The 13,956-nt window shown below is 43.8% G+C and overlaps 1 pseudogene; it reads left to right on the top strand.

Annotated features, from left to right (window-relative positions):
* Window positions 1-13,219: 13,219 nt before the first annotated feature.
* On the top strand, window positions 13,220-13,339 carry LOC134950088 (5S ribosomal RNA; annotated as a pseudogene).
* The last annotated feature ends 617 nt before the right edge of the window (window positions 13,340-13,956 follow it).

Here is a 13,956-nt window from a genome sequence, read left to right as displayed (position 1 = left end):
AGAGGATACAGCATTACCTCCATTAAAAAAGCTACAAGAACTGCACAGACCACATGCAGGAGATGACATCATCTTTAAAAAACAACAAGATAAAAAAAACAATGACACCATCAGGTTTGTTGGCAATGTTTGCAGAGAATGGAAGAATGTAAATGATGCCATACAGAAACACTGGCACATTCTGCACATTGACCTTACCCTATCTGAAAAACTTGGCCCTCAGGTATCAATGAGCTGGCATAGATCCAAAAATTGAAAGGACCAATTGGTACAAAGCCATGTCCAGAGACTACCGACAAAAAAACCTACAATAGTTGGAACATACCCATGTGTCAATTGTAAAGCCTGTACATTCATTGTCACACCAAAAGAAATAGAGGACAAGTTTGGAAAGAAACTTAAAATCATGGATTACATGAACTGCCAAGCGGAGGGTTTAATCTATTGCATTAAATATAGCTGTAACAAAAAATATGTCAGTATGACAACTCGACCATTTAAGCAGCGCATTATGGAACACATCGGTTCCATACATAATGTGCCTACAGACAAAGCAAAAATGAAGCCACTCACGTCAGTACTGTAGCTCACCAAATTTATACTTACCATGGAAGCAAGTGGGAAGAGCTGAAAATCTTTGGAGTGGAGAAAATCAGACTTGGAATACGTGGCGGTAACCTGAATGATAGCCTATTGAAAAAGGAGAGTGAATGGATCTTCAAATTGGGTACCATTCATCCCCAAGGCATGAATTAAAACATCAATTATGGGGTCTTCCTTTGCTAAAAATCCGGAGGAACTTTTCCTTATTTCTATTAAAAGAATTTCTATTTCTAGTAATACCGTTCAAATTAGAACCATATATGGTAATATGCAATTCATACATAATTACAAGTTGAACACAGAGTAACCTATTAAACATACACTTTAACCACATGGTTTTATTCACTAATGATTTTCAGGTATTTCACTATTATTAAGCACTATACTATTTATACTGTCAGCAAAGACACACATATTTACACTATATAAATACATTTATATTTTTTTCATATTATTATGCACTTTTAAATAAACAACCTGGATTTCCATGGTACAACTTCTCACTATTCACTTATGATCCTATAACATATTAAATTAGCTATAATGTTTTAAAAAAAATATTTTTAGCACTTTGGGCACTTTACTTGTTTTTCACACAGTTTATTAAGAGCTTGTTCACACTGATACATAATCCTTATACCATGCCCTCTTATTATTTCATTTGTCCATCATACTGTAGATTAGCTTTTTCACACAATATATATATTTTTTAAATATATAATTTTTATGCACTTTTAAATTACACTACACTTTGTGTAACCTGTGGTTATAGTAGTTTTACTTACCAATATGCTATATCCTGAAAAATTGTAACCAGCATCAATTTTAGTTCATTACCATTAGGGAATTATGCTATTATGGTTATAATAATACCTTGAACAAGTATTTCTAATTTTCACCAATTCTAGTGGTTCATTAATGATTTTATATTTATCAGCCACTCACGAGAACTAAAATGTTCTTGTTTTTTAATTCCCCCTCGTTATTACAATTTCTATTTTATTTATCCTATTTTATCTTTATTATTTTAAGAAAATGTATCTTTATTTTGACCATACATTTCCATTTGATACTTAATAACAGTAACTCTGTTCTTAATTAGTTATACAGTCCTGTCATACAGTAGGGCTTATTATAAGCATAACAAATGCACAACAGCTCTCAGCTCAATGATAGGCTGAGTACCTATCAAAACGACCCCACCAATTGTTCAGTACGTAGCCTCAAATATATTGATAGGTTCAGAACCTGTCCATCATCATTGGGCCACCAATCAGAGACTTTCATCTCAGATATCAGCTTAACCGAACCCCCTGGCTGTATAACACCCTGTGAACAAGCAAGACTAGCGAAACGTACATCAGGCACCTTGTAATCGGTCACGTGGTGCGCACATGTGACCGGAACGGCCGGACGCAGATTGTCCGTGCTAGTGATGGGAAATCTAGTTCACTTTGGTGATTAGTTCATTATGATCTAGTTCACTGAAAAGATTAGTTCAGAAGATTAGTTCATTTAGTTCATAATTTCACTCACTGACTCTGAGACTGAAAGGAGTGAATGGATTTAGAACTAGTCTAGACTATTACATATAGAGTAGGTATTTCTAATACTAGCTCATTGTAGGAGTTATAATCTTGTTGAAATGATCAGTTATGTTTAATATGTCAGATTTTTTTTATATTTTAGAAAAGCAATAACTTATATAGCAACCATATAGACATGTTTATCTCTGCAATATTAATCCCATTGTTGGTACTCATTTTTACTTCATAATATGCAAGTGAAAGACCCAAATTCAGAGTAATGTTATAAGTCACTTTTTTCTGCTTTAAAAATACAGTAATTAAAAAATATATATGTCCCTTTGCCCCAATGTAACAGACCTTAGAGAGAGATAAAGTGGAGATGTTGCAAAGTAACCAATCAGCTTCTGTCATTTATCTTTAACAGTCTACAAAGTGACAGAAGCTGATTGGTTGCTAGGGGCAACTGCTCTACTTTATGTCACTTGAAGGTTCATTGGGGGTCATTCTGACCTGATCGCTCGCTGCAGTTTGTCGCAGCGCATCGATCGGGTCGGAACTGCGCATGCACCAGCGTCGCAGTGCGCCGGCGCATGGCAGTTGTCGGTGCCCAGCGATTGAGACAGAGGCAGTCGCTGGGTGGGAGGGGGCTGAACGGCGGCGTTAAGCCGCCATTTAGTAGGCATGGTCCGGCCAACGCAGGCATGGCCGGACCGTTAGGGTGGGCATGGTGCGGCAGCTGTGTGAAGTCTCACGCAGCCACTGTGGCCAGCGGCAGCGACACGCAACTCCCGGCCAGCTGCAGGAGCTGCGCTGGCCGGGAGTTACTCCACAGATACAAAGGCATCGCCTCTGTGTGATGCTTTTGTATTTGTGTGTGTGTGTGTGTGTGGGGGGGGGGGGGGGGGGCGGCACTGACATGCGGGGCGGACTAGCCCTGTGCTGGGCGTCCCAGCCCTGTGCTGGGCATCCCCTCACATGTCTGAGTTTACGATCGTAGCTGTGCTAAATTTAGCACAGCTACGATCAACTTGGAATGACCCCCATAGTACATATCCCCCTGTCTTGTGTTGTATGCAGTATACAGGATAGCATGGATACAGTATACAGGATAGCATGCAGCACTAAGCACTGTGTCTTTCGCTGATTGGGAGTGTAGCTTGTCACCTAATATACTGGGGGAATGAATCATGGCAATACATTTCAGTATCAGCTCCATACAATGCGTATGCTGAGCACAGCAGTGCCACACATGGTATCGTAGAAGTGATGAACTGAGTTGTTATGGCTGTATGAGTCACTGAGTCAGTGATCTGATCAGTGAACTGCTGAACTACTTGCAAGGAGAATGATTCATGAGTCATCAGGACAATGCAGCTCAGCATCGGCTTCATACAATCAATGCATATGCCTGAGCACAGCAGTGCCACACATGGTAGCTTAGAGGTACTCTGCTGACTCATATGGATGTATGAGTCATTGAGTCAGCGAGCTGATCAGTGATTTGTATGAATCACTGAACTGCTGAGCTACTTGCAAGGAGAGTGACTCATGAATCGTCAGGACAATGTAGCTCATGATCAGCTCCACAGAGTGAGTCCACTCATGTCTGACTGCAGCAGTGCCACCTTTGGCAGCAGAGATCATGAGTATTGCTGAGTGAGAACTGAATAACAGTGCTGCCGCTGCAGCAGCACCTACACAACACCCAGCAGAAGATTTAGCAGAGCAGTATGCTCAGGAGCCAGTAGTACCAGAAGCAGCAGCAAGTGTTTGGACATCTGGACTAACAGGACAGTGATTGTATCACAGAAAGGTGAGCAGCATGACCACACATGCTTACTGACAGACACACATAGACTTTAGCTAGGCAGTGCAGATGCAATTTTTTTTATTAGATCATTATTGCTGGGCTGTGTTGTACTTTTAACTTTCATTTTTCAGCATCAGATTCAGGAAGTGAAAATCCAGTGAGTGAAACAGTGAGTAGCCTAATGCAGCTGCTGGCTTTATTCTGTCTGAGTCTAACTCCTCCCACCTGCTTTACTTCCTGATGAACTAATCTTTGCCAGAGCTGTGAACTGAACAAACTAGTTCACTTTGAAGATTAGATCATTTTGAAATAAATCATTCATGCACTATCCATCACTAGTCCATGCATTGGGAAGCACCAGGCTGTTATACAATCAGCGCTGCACCTCCAAAGCTCCTCTCAGTATACCAGGTCCATGCTTTATGAAACGCAAGGCGGCTACACCATCAGCTCCACACTTCCAGAGCTACTCTCCGATTAGCAGCAGCAGCAAAAAAGTGTGGGCAGAGGACCATCAGATCCATGGTATCATATGCACCATTTATCTAACCTCCAGAAATGTAGTATCCAGCCTGTGTTCGGTGTGAAATATTCAAACTCCATTAGTGTAAGGTGTTATATTTAGCACACACAGTGCTGCAGGCACACAACCTTCTCCCTCTCTGTTATACTCTTTTTGCTACACAATTTGAAAATACAGTACATATATGGGTAACCTATGACATTTTACATAATAAGTCAGTGGCGGAACTACCACCAGTGCAGGCAGTGCCTTGCACTGGTGCCCGCTACTGTCCAGGGGCCCAAAGCATGTAATGAGTCAAACTGACTCATTACATGCCACTGTGTGCTGCGGGCAACCAACGCCCGCAGCACACAGCCGCCCGCAGCACACAGCCGCCCGCAGCACACAGGAGAGAAGAGGAGCGCACTGCAGCGGCCACGGGGGAGAAGGAGGAGGATGGAGGTGGAGGAGGGAGCCGCAGCAGCTGTGCTGTGTCATTGTGAGAGGCGCTGCTGCTGCTGTCCCTCTGCTTCACCATTGGCTGTCCTCCACCGCTGTGAATGCTGGGAAGCACATCCCAGCATTCACAGCGGCGGAGGACAGCCTATTTTGAAGGACAGGGACAGCAGCAGCAGCACCTCCACCAATAACACAGCGCTGCTGCGGCTCCCTGCTCCACCTGACTGCCAGCGGAGACAGTAAGTATAATTCTTTCTTTCTTTCTTTCTTTCTTTCTTTCTTTCTTTCTTTCTTTCTTTCTTTCTTTCTTTCTTCCGTAATGTGTAAATAGGGGGACGCTGTCTGCCGTAATGTGTAAAAAGGGGGACGCTGTCTGCCGTAATGTGTAAAAAGGGGACGTTGTCTGCCTTAATGTGTAAAAAAATGGACTCTGTCTACCGTAATGTGTAAAAAGGGGGATGCTGTCTGCCGTAATGTGTAAAAAGGGGATGCTGTCTGTCATAATGTGCAAAAAGTGGACGTTGTCTGCCGTAATGTGTAAAAAGTAGAGATGAGCGGGTTCGGTTCCTCGGAATCCGAACCCCCCCGAACTTCAGCCTTTTTACACGGGTCCGAGGCAGACTCGGATCTTCCCGCCTTGCTCGGTTAACCTGAGCGCGCCCGAACGTCATCATCCCGCTGTCGGATTCTCGCGAGGCTCGTATTCTATCGCGAGACTCGGATTCTATATAAGGAGCCGCGCGTCGCCGCCATTTTCACACGTGCATTGAGATTGATAGGGAGAGGACGTGGCTGGCGTCCTCTCCGTTAGAATAGATAGAGACACTTGAGTTGATTTACTACTAACTTAGTAATTTTGGGGAGCATTAGGAGTACTCAGAGTGCAGAGTTTTGCTGATAGTTACTAGTGACCACCACCAGTTTTATTTATTATTTAATATAATCCGTTCTCTGCCTGAAAAAAAACGATACACAGTCACATACCATATCTGTGCTCAGCCTCAGTGTGCTGCATGATAATATCATCTATGTATATCTGACTGTGCTGAGTGCTCACTGCTCACACAGCTGAATTGTGGGGGAGACTGGGGTGCAGTTATAGCAGGAGTACAGTGCACACTTTTGCTGCCAGTGTGACTGACCAGTGACCACCAGTATATTGTCTGCCTGAAAAAGTTAAACACTCCTGTGGTGTTTTTTTTTTAATTCTATAAACGCATTCTGCTGACAGTGTCCAGCAGGTCCGTCATTCATTATATTATATAAATATTTACCTGCAGTAGTGTTATATATTTTTTGTTCATCTCTATCATCTTTATCATCTCTATATTAGCAGACGCAGTACGGTAGTCCACGGCTGTGGCTACCTCTGTGTCGTCAGTGCTCGTCCATAATTGTATACCTACCTGTGGTGGGGTTTTTTTTTCTATCTTCTTCATACTAGTAGTTTAGGAGTCTGCTGACAGTGTCCAGCAGGTCCGTCATTATATTATATATACCTGCAGTAGTGATATATATATATTTTTTATATCATTATCATCTCTATACTAGCAGACGCAGTACGGTAGTCCACGGCTGTAGCTACCTCTGTGTCGTCAGTGCTCGTCCATAATTGTATACCTACCTGTGGTGGGGTTTTTTTTTCTATCTTCTTCATACTAGTAGTTTAGGAGTCTGCTGACAGTGTCCAGCAGGTCCGTCATTATATTATATATACCTGCAGTAGTGATATATATATATATTTTTTATATCATTATCATCTCTATACTAGCAGACGCAGTACGGTAGACCACGGCTGTAGCTACCTCTGTGTCGTCAGTGCTCGTCCATAATTGTATACCTACCTGTGGTGGTTTTTTTTTTTCTATCTTCTTCATACTAGTAGTAGGAGTCTGCTGACAGTGTCCAGCAGGTCCGTCATTATATTATATATACCTGCAGTAGTGATATATATATATATTTTTTATATCATTATCATCTCTATACTAGCAGACGCAGTACGGTAGTCCACGGCTGTAGCTACCTCTGTGTCGTCAGTGCTCGTCCATAATTGTATACCTACCTGTGGTGGGGTTTTTTTTTCTATCTTCTTCATACTAGTAGTTTAGGAGTCTACTGACAGTGTCCAGCAGGTCCGTCATTATATTATATATACCTGCAGTAGTGATAAATATATATTTTTTATATCATTATCATCTCTATACTAGCAGACGCAGTACGGTAGTCCACGGCTGTAGCTACCTCTGTGTCGTCAGTCACTCGTCATCCATAAGTATACTAGTATCCATCCATCTCCATTGTTTACCTGAGGTGCCTTTTAGTTGTGCCTATTAAAATATGGAGAACAAAAATTTTGAGGTTCCAAAAATAGGGAAAGATCAAGATCCACTTCCACCTCGTGCTGAAGCTGCTGCCACTAGTCATGGCCGAGACGATGAAATTCCATCAACGTCGTCTGCCAAGGCCGATGCCCAATGTCATAGTACAGAGCATGTAAAATCCAAAACACAAAATATCAGTAAAAAAAGGACTCAAAAATCTAAAATAAAATCGTCGGAGGAGAAGCGTAAACTTGCCAATATGCCATTTACCACACGGAGTGGCAAGGAACGGCTGAGGCCCTGGCCTATGTTCATGGCTAGTGGTTCAGCTTCACATGAGGATGGAAGCACTCAGCCTCTCGCTAGAAAAATGAAAAGACTTAAGCTGGCAAAAGCACAGCAAAGAACTGTGCGTTCTTCGAAATCACAAATCCACAAGGAGAGTCCAATTGTGTCGGTTGCGATGCCTGACCTTCCCAACACTGGACGTGAAGAGCATGCGCCTTCCACCATTTGCACGCCCCCTGCAAGTGCTGGAAGGAGCACCCGCAGTCCAGTTCCTGATAGTCAGATTGAAGATGTCACTGTTGAAGTACACCAGGATGAGGAGGATATGGGTGTTGCTGGCGCTGGGGAGGAAATTGACAAGGAGGATTCTGATGGTGAGGTGGTTTGTTTAAGTCAGGCACCCGGGGAGACACCTGTTGTCCGTGGGAGGAATATGGCCATTGACATGCCTACCAAAAAAATCAGCTCTTCGGTGTGGAAGTATTTCAACAGAAATGCGGACAACAGGTGTCAAGCCGTGTGTTGCCTTTGTCAAGCTGTAATAAGTAGGGGTAAGGACGTTAACCACCTCAGAACATCCTCCCTTATACGTCACCTGCAGCGCATTCATCATAAGTCAGTGACAAGTTCAAAAACTTTGGGCGACAGCGGAAGCAGTCCACTGACCAGTAAATCCCTTCCTCTTGTAACCAAGCTCACGCAAACCACCCCACACAACTCCCTCAGTGTCAATATCCTCCTTCCCCAGGAATGCCAATAGTCCTGAAGGCCATGTCACTGGCAATTCTGACGAGTCCTCTCCTGCCTGGGATTCCTCCGATGCATCCTTGAGTGTAACGCCTACTGCTGCTGGCGCTGCTGTTATTGCTGCTGGGAGTCGATGGTCATCCCAGAGGGGAAGTCGTAAGACCACTTTTACTACTTCCACCAAGCAATTGACTGTCCAACAGTCCTTTGCGAGGAAGATGAAATATCACAGCAGTCATCCTGCTGCAAAGCGGATAACTGAGGCCTTGGCATCCTGGGCGGTGAGAAACGTGGTTCCGGTATCCATCATTACTGCAGAGCCAACTATAGACTTGTTTGAGGTACTGTGTCCCCGGTACCAAATACCATCTAGGTTCCATTTCTCTAGGCAGGCGATACCGAAAATGTACACAGACCTCAGAAAAAGACTCACCAGTGTCCTAAAAAATGCAGTTGTACCCAATGTCCACTTAACCACGGACATGTGGACAAGTGGAGCAGGGCAGACTCAGGACTATATGACTGTGACAGCCCACTGGGTAGATGTATTGACTCCCGCCGCAAGAACAGCAGCGGCGGCACCAGTAGCAGCATCTCGCAAACGCCAACTCTTTCCTAGGCAGGCTACGCTTTGTATCACCGCTTTCCAGAATACGCACACAGCTGAAAACCTCTTACGGCAACTGAGGAAGATCATCGCAGAATGGCTTACCCCAATTGGACTCTCCTGTGGATTTGTGGCATCGGACAACGCCAGCAATATTGTGTGTGCATTAAATCTGGGCAAATTCCAGCACGTCCCATGTTTTGCACATACCTTGAATTTGGTGGTGCAGAATTATTTAAAAAACGACAGGGGCGTGCAAGAGATGCTGTCGGTGGCCAGAAGAATTGCGGGACACTTTTGGAGTACAGGCACCACGTACAGAAGACTGGAGCAACACCAAAAACGCCTGAACCTGCCCTGCCATCATCTGAAGCAAGAAGTGGTAACGAGGTGGAATTCAACCCTCTATATGCTTCAGAGGTTGGAGGAGCAGCAAAAGGCCATTCAAGCCTATACAACTGACCACGATATAGGAGGTGGAATGCACCTGTCTCAAGCGCAGTGGAGAATGATTTCAACATTGTGAAAGGTTCTGCAACCTTTTGAACTTGCCACACGTGAAGTCAGTTCAGACACTGCCAGCCTGAGTCAGGTCATTCCCCTCATCAGGCTTTTGCAGAAGAAGCTGGAGACATTGAAGGAGGAGCTAGCACAGAGCGATTCCGCTAGGCATGTGGGACTTGTGGATGGAGCCCTTAATTCGCTTAACAAGGATTCATGGGTGGTCAATCTGTTGAAATCAGAGCACTACATTTTGGCCACCGTGCTCGATCCTAGATTTAAAACCTACGTTATATCTCTCTTTCCGGCAGACACAAGTCTGCAGGGGTTCAAAGAACTGCTGGTGAGAAATTGTCAAGTCAAGCGAAACGCGACCTGTCAACATCTCCTCCTTCACATTCTCCCGCAACTGGGGGTGCGAGGAAAAGGCTCAGAATTCCGAGCCCACCCGCTGGCGGTGATGCAGGGCAGTCTGGAGCGACTGCTGATGCTGACATCTGGTCCGGACTGAAGGACCTGCCAACGATTACGGACATGTTGTCTACTGTCACTGCATATGATTCTCTCACCATTGAAAGAATGGTGGAGGATTATATGAGTGACCGCATCCAAGTAGGCACGTCAGACAGTCCGTACGTATACTGGCAGGAAAAAGAGGCAATTTGGAGGCCCTTGCACAAACTGGCTTTATTCTACCTAAGTTGCCCTCCCACAAGTGTGTACTCCGAAAGAGTGTTTAGTGCCGCCGCTCACCTTGTCAGCAATCGGCGTACGAGGTTACTTCCAGAAAATGTGGAGAAGATGATGTTCATTAAAATGAATTATAATCAATTCCTCCGTGGAGACATTCACCAGCAGCAATTGCCTCCACAAAGTACACAGGGAGCTGTGATGGTGGATTCCAGTGGGGACGAATTGATAATCTGTGAGGAGGGGGATGTACACGGTGATTAATCGGATGATGATGATGAGGTGGACATCTTGCCTCTGTAGAGCCAGTTTGTGCAAGGAGAGATTAATTGCTTCTTTTTTGGTGGGGGTCCAAACCAACCCGTCATTTCAGTCACAGTCGTGTGGCAGACCCTGTCACTGAAATGATGGGTTGTTTAAAGTGTGCATGTCCTGTTTATACAACATAAGGGTGGGTGGGAGGGCCCAAGGACAATTCCATCTTGCACCTCTTTTTTCTTTCATTTTTCTTTGCGTCATGTGCTGTTTGGGGAGTGTTTTTTGGAAGGGCCATCCTGCGTGACACAGCAGTGCCACTCCTAGATGGGCCAGGTGTTTGTGTCGGCCACTAGGGTCGCTTATCTTAGTCACACAGCTACCTCATTGCGCCTCTTTTTTTTCTTCTTTGCGTCATGTGCTGTTTGGGGAGTATTTTTTGGAAGGGCCATCCTGGGTGACACTGCAGTGCCACTCCTAGATGGGCCAGGTGTTTGTGTCGGCCACTAGGGTCACTTACCTTAGTCACACAGCTACCTCATTGCGCCTCTTTTTTTTCTTCTTTGCGTCATGTGCTGTTTGGGGAGTATTTTTTGGAATGGCCATCCGGCCTGACACTGCAGTGCCACTCCTAGATGGGCCAGGTGTTTGTGTCGGCCACTAGGGTCACTTAGCTTACTCACACAGCTACCTCATTGCGCCTCTTTTTTTCTTTGCGTCATGTGCTGTTTGGGGGGTGTTTTTTGGAAGGGCCATCCTGCGTGACACTGCAGTGCCACTCCTAGATGGGCCAGGTGTTTGTGTCGGCCACTTGGGTCGCTGAGCTTAGTCATCCAGCGACCTCGGTGCAAATTTTAGGACTAAAAATAATATTGTGAGGTGTGAGGTGTTCAGAATAGACTGAAAATGAGTGGAAATTATAGTTATTGAGGTTAATAATACTTTGGGATCAAAATGACCCCCAAATTCTATGATTTAAGCTGTTTTTTAGGGTTTTTTGAAAAAAACACCCGAATCCAAAACACACCCGAATCCGACAAAAAAAATTTGGTGAGGTTTTGCCAAAACGCGTTCGAACCCAAAACACGGCCACGGAACCGAACCCAAAACCAAAACACAAAACCAGAAAAATTTTCGGTGCACATCCCTAGTAAAAAGGGGGACGTTGTCTGCCGTAATGTGTAAAAAGGGGGACTGTCTGCCGTAATGTGTAAAAAGGGGGACGCTGTCTGCCGTAATGTGTAAAAAGGGGATGCTGTCTGCCGTTATTTGTAAAAAGGGGGACACTGTCTGCCGTTATGTGTAAAAAGGGGGACTGTCTGCCGTAATGTGTAAAAAGAGGGATGCTGTCTGCCGTAATGTGTAAAAAGGGGGATGCGGTCTGCCTTAATGTGTAAAAAGGGGATGCTGCCTGACGTAATATGTAAAAAGAGTAATCTGTCCGCCATAATGTGTAAAAGGGGCTCTACCTGGTGTAGTGGTGGTACTGTGCGGCGTAATTTGAATAATGGAGACTACTGTGCACCGTACTATGAATTGGTATTATTTTGTGACCACACCCCTTCCCCGTTAAGCCACGCCCTCTATATTTTTGCGTGTGCCTACGGCGCGCACTGCCCCCCCCTGTTTTTCATGCAGGGGTGGGGCTCCGATGCCGTTTCTTGCACACAGTGCTAAAATGTCTAGTTACGGCACTGTTGCTAGGTATCCATTTCTCTGGCCCTGAGCAGGTCCCCCTCACCAGATCCTCTCCAGGGGTAAGGGGGTGGACTTGGATGGGATGAGGGGTGGGGGGGCAAAGCATTTTGTCACATCTGGGCCCACCGCTCGCTAGTTCTGCCACTGTAATAAGTAGATGTTATTTCATATATGTGTAAATGAGACATTATCTCTGCATTATTTGTGTGAATTACCTTTAATATTGCATGTAACAAAAGGATATTACTTCATCTCTTCCTATATGAGACATTATCAGTACATCATTTGTATGGATTATTTGTGACAATGCACGTAAATGGAAATAGGTTACTGCAGATCTTTGTATATGAAATATTACCTGTGCGCTTCCGATATGATATTATGAGTAAAAGGTAGATGCGATTGCACACCTGCATAGATGAGCTATTTTCTCAATACTATCTGTGAATTATTGATATCACTGCACATAAAGATTATCTGTGCTGATTTTCTGTGAAATTACACACAATAGGAGGAGGCCACCATATACTTCCTTTATATGAAACAATTTTTAGTGCTCATCTGCATACTGCATAATTGCTTGGTAATTAAAGACGAACCAAAATAATATATGCTGATAATGGTAGATAACATGCATTTGACTATAGAATTATGTGTACATGATTTTATCACCTGTAATTCTATATACACTACACTCTTAAGAGCCTGCCGTATTCTGTGTGGCTGACAACACATGAGCCCAGCAATGCATCAGTAACAGGACCAATTGTGCCAGCTGCCTCATACTTGACAGTTCTACTTTATCTTTCTCTAACATGTTGTCAGTTCTCACTCTCTCATTCTCCATCCTATACCGTGTGGCAAGATGGAAGAAAAGCAGAAGTGAGATACCATTAGCACAACATGGAGTTTTCTAGAAATCCTAGAGTGCAGTCATATCTTATGACATTTCTTTTTACTTGTTACCTAGATTCACGGACTAACCAGATCTTGTATTTATGGGAATATATGAGTGGTTCCTTAAAGAATTATTGTTTTGTGGAACTTACTGTGATATTTTCTTATGCTATTTATCCCTAATACATGTGATCCTTTTCACCACTGCTTTAATTATTTATGCTTTTTTGTTCATTTGTGAACACACATTGTCTTCCTTCCAATGTTCGTCACCCATTAAGGAACAATGACAATAGAGGCAAATATAATAGTTTCAGATATACCCCACTGGAGATGCCCAATCTCATCTGATCTTGGAAGCCAAGCAGTGGAGGGCCGGGTCAGTACTTGGAGGGGAGACCACCTTGGAAGACCCAGGTATTGCAAGTTATCGCTGCTTGCTATACTTATATGTCACTAATAGAGATCAATACAAAGAAGGCTAACGCAATTGGCACCTCGGTTTTTGACCTATGATTCAATCCCCTGCAATAATTCTTCCCTATAGGATTTATGCAGGACAAATGATAGTCATATATTTTCACAATACAAGGACACCATTCAAAAAATCCCACATTATGGCTTTATATTGATCGTTACATTCCGTCCAAAAATTTATTATAGCTTTTAGCTATAAAATTATTCATTTCAATTTATATTTTCGCTTTGCTATTTATTGACACGTACCAGAAACACTGGAACCCCTTTTATGTTTAATGTGAGGTTAATAAAACATTTATGATCTTATCAGCTGCTTGTATTTGAACATAATAGTCCATCTGAAATAGAGTGCTCCCCAAGAGTCTTCTACTTTCTACTCAATCTAGAGCCTAGAATTGGTAACAATTGGAATAAGAAACAGGGTCATGTAATAGCCTCTGCCCTCTTTGACACTGAAGGACCAGCACAATCACTCCTGTATGAAGGAGGGAATTGACCACCGTTTGCAGAGTCTGCACCCTTACCGGGTCTGATGGAAGGCCCATGGTACTGTTGAGGCGGACATC

Source organism: Pseudophryne corroboree, chromosome 8 (genome assembly GCF_028390025.1).
Source record: "Pseudophryne corroboree isolate aPseCor3 chromosome 8, aPseCor3.hap2, whole genome shotgun sequence".
Lineage (NCBI taxonomy): Eukaryota > Metazoa > Chordata > Amphibia > Anura > Myobatrachidae > Pseudophryne > Pseudophryne corroboree.
Note: the sequence above shows the minus strand (reverse complement) of the source record. Positions and strands in the feature narration are given on the sequence as shown.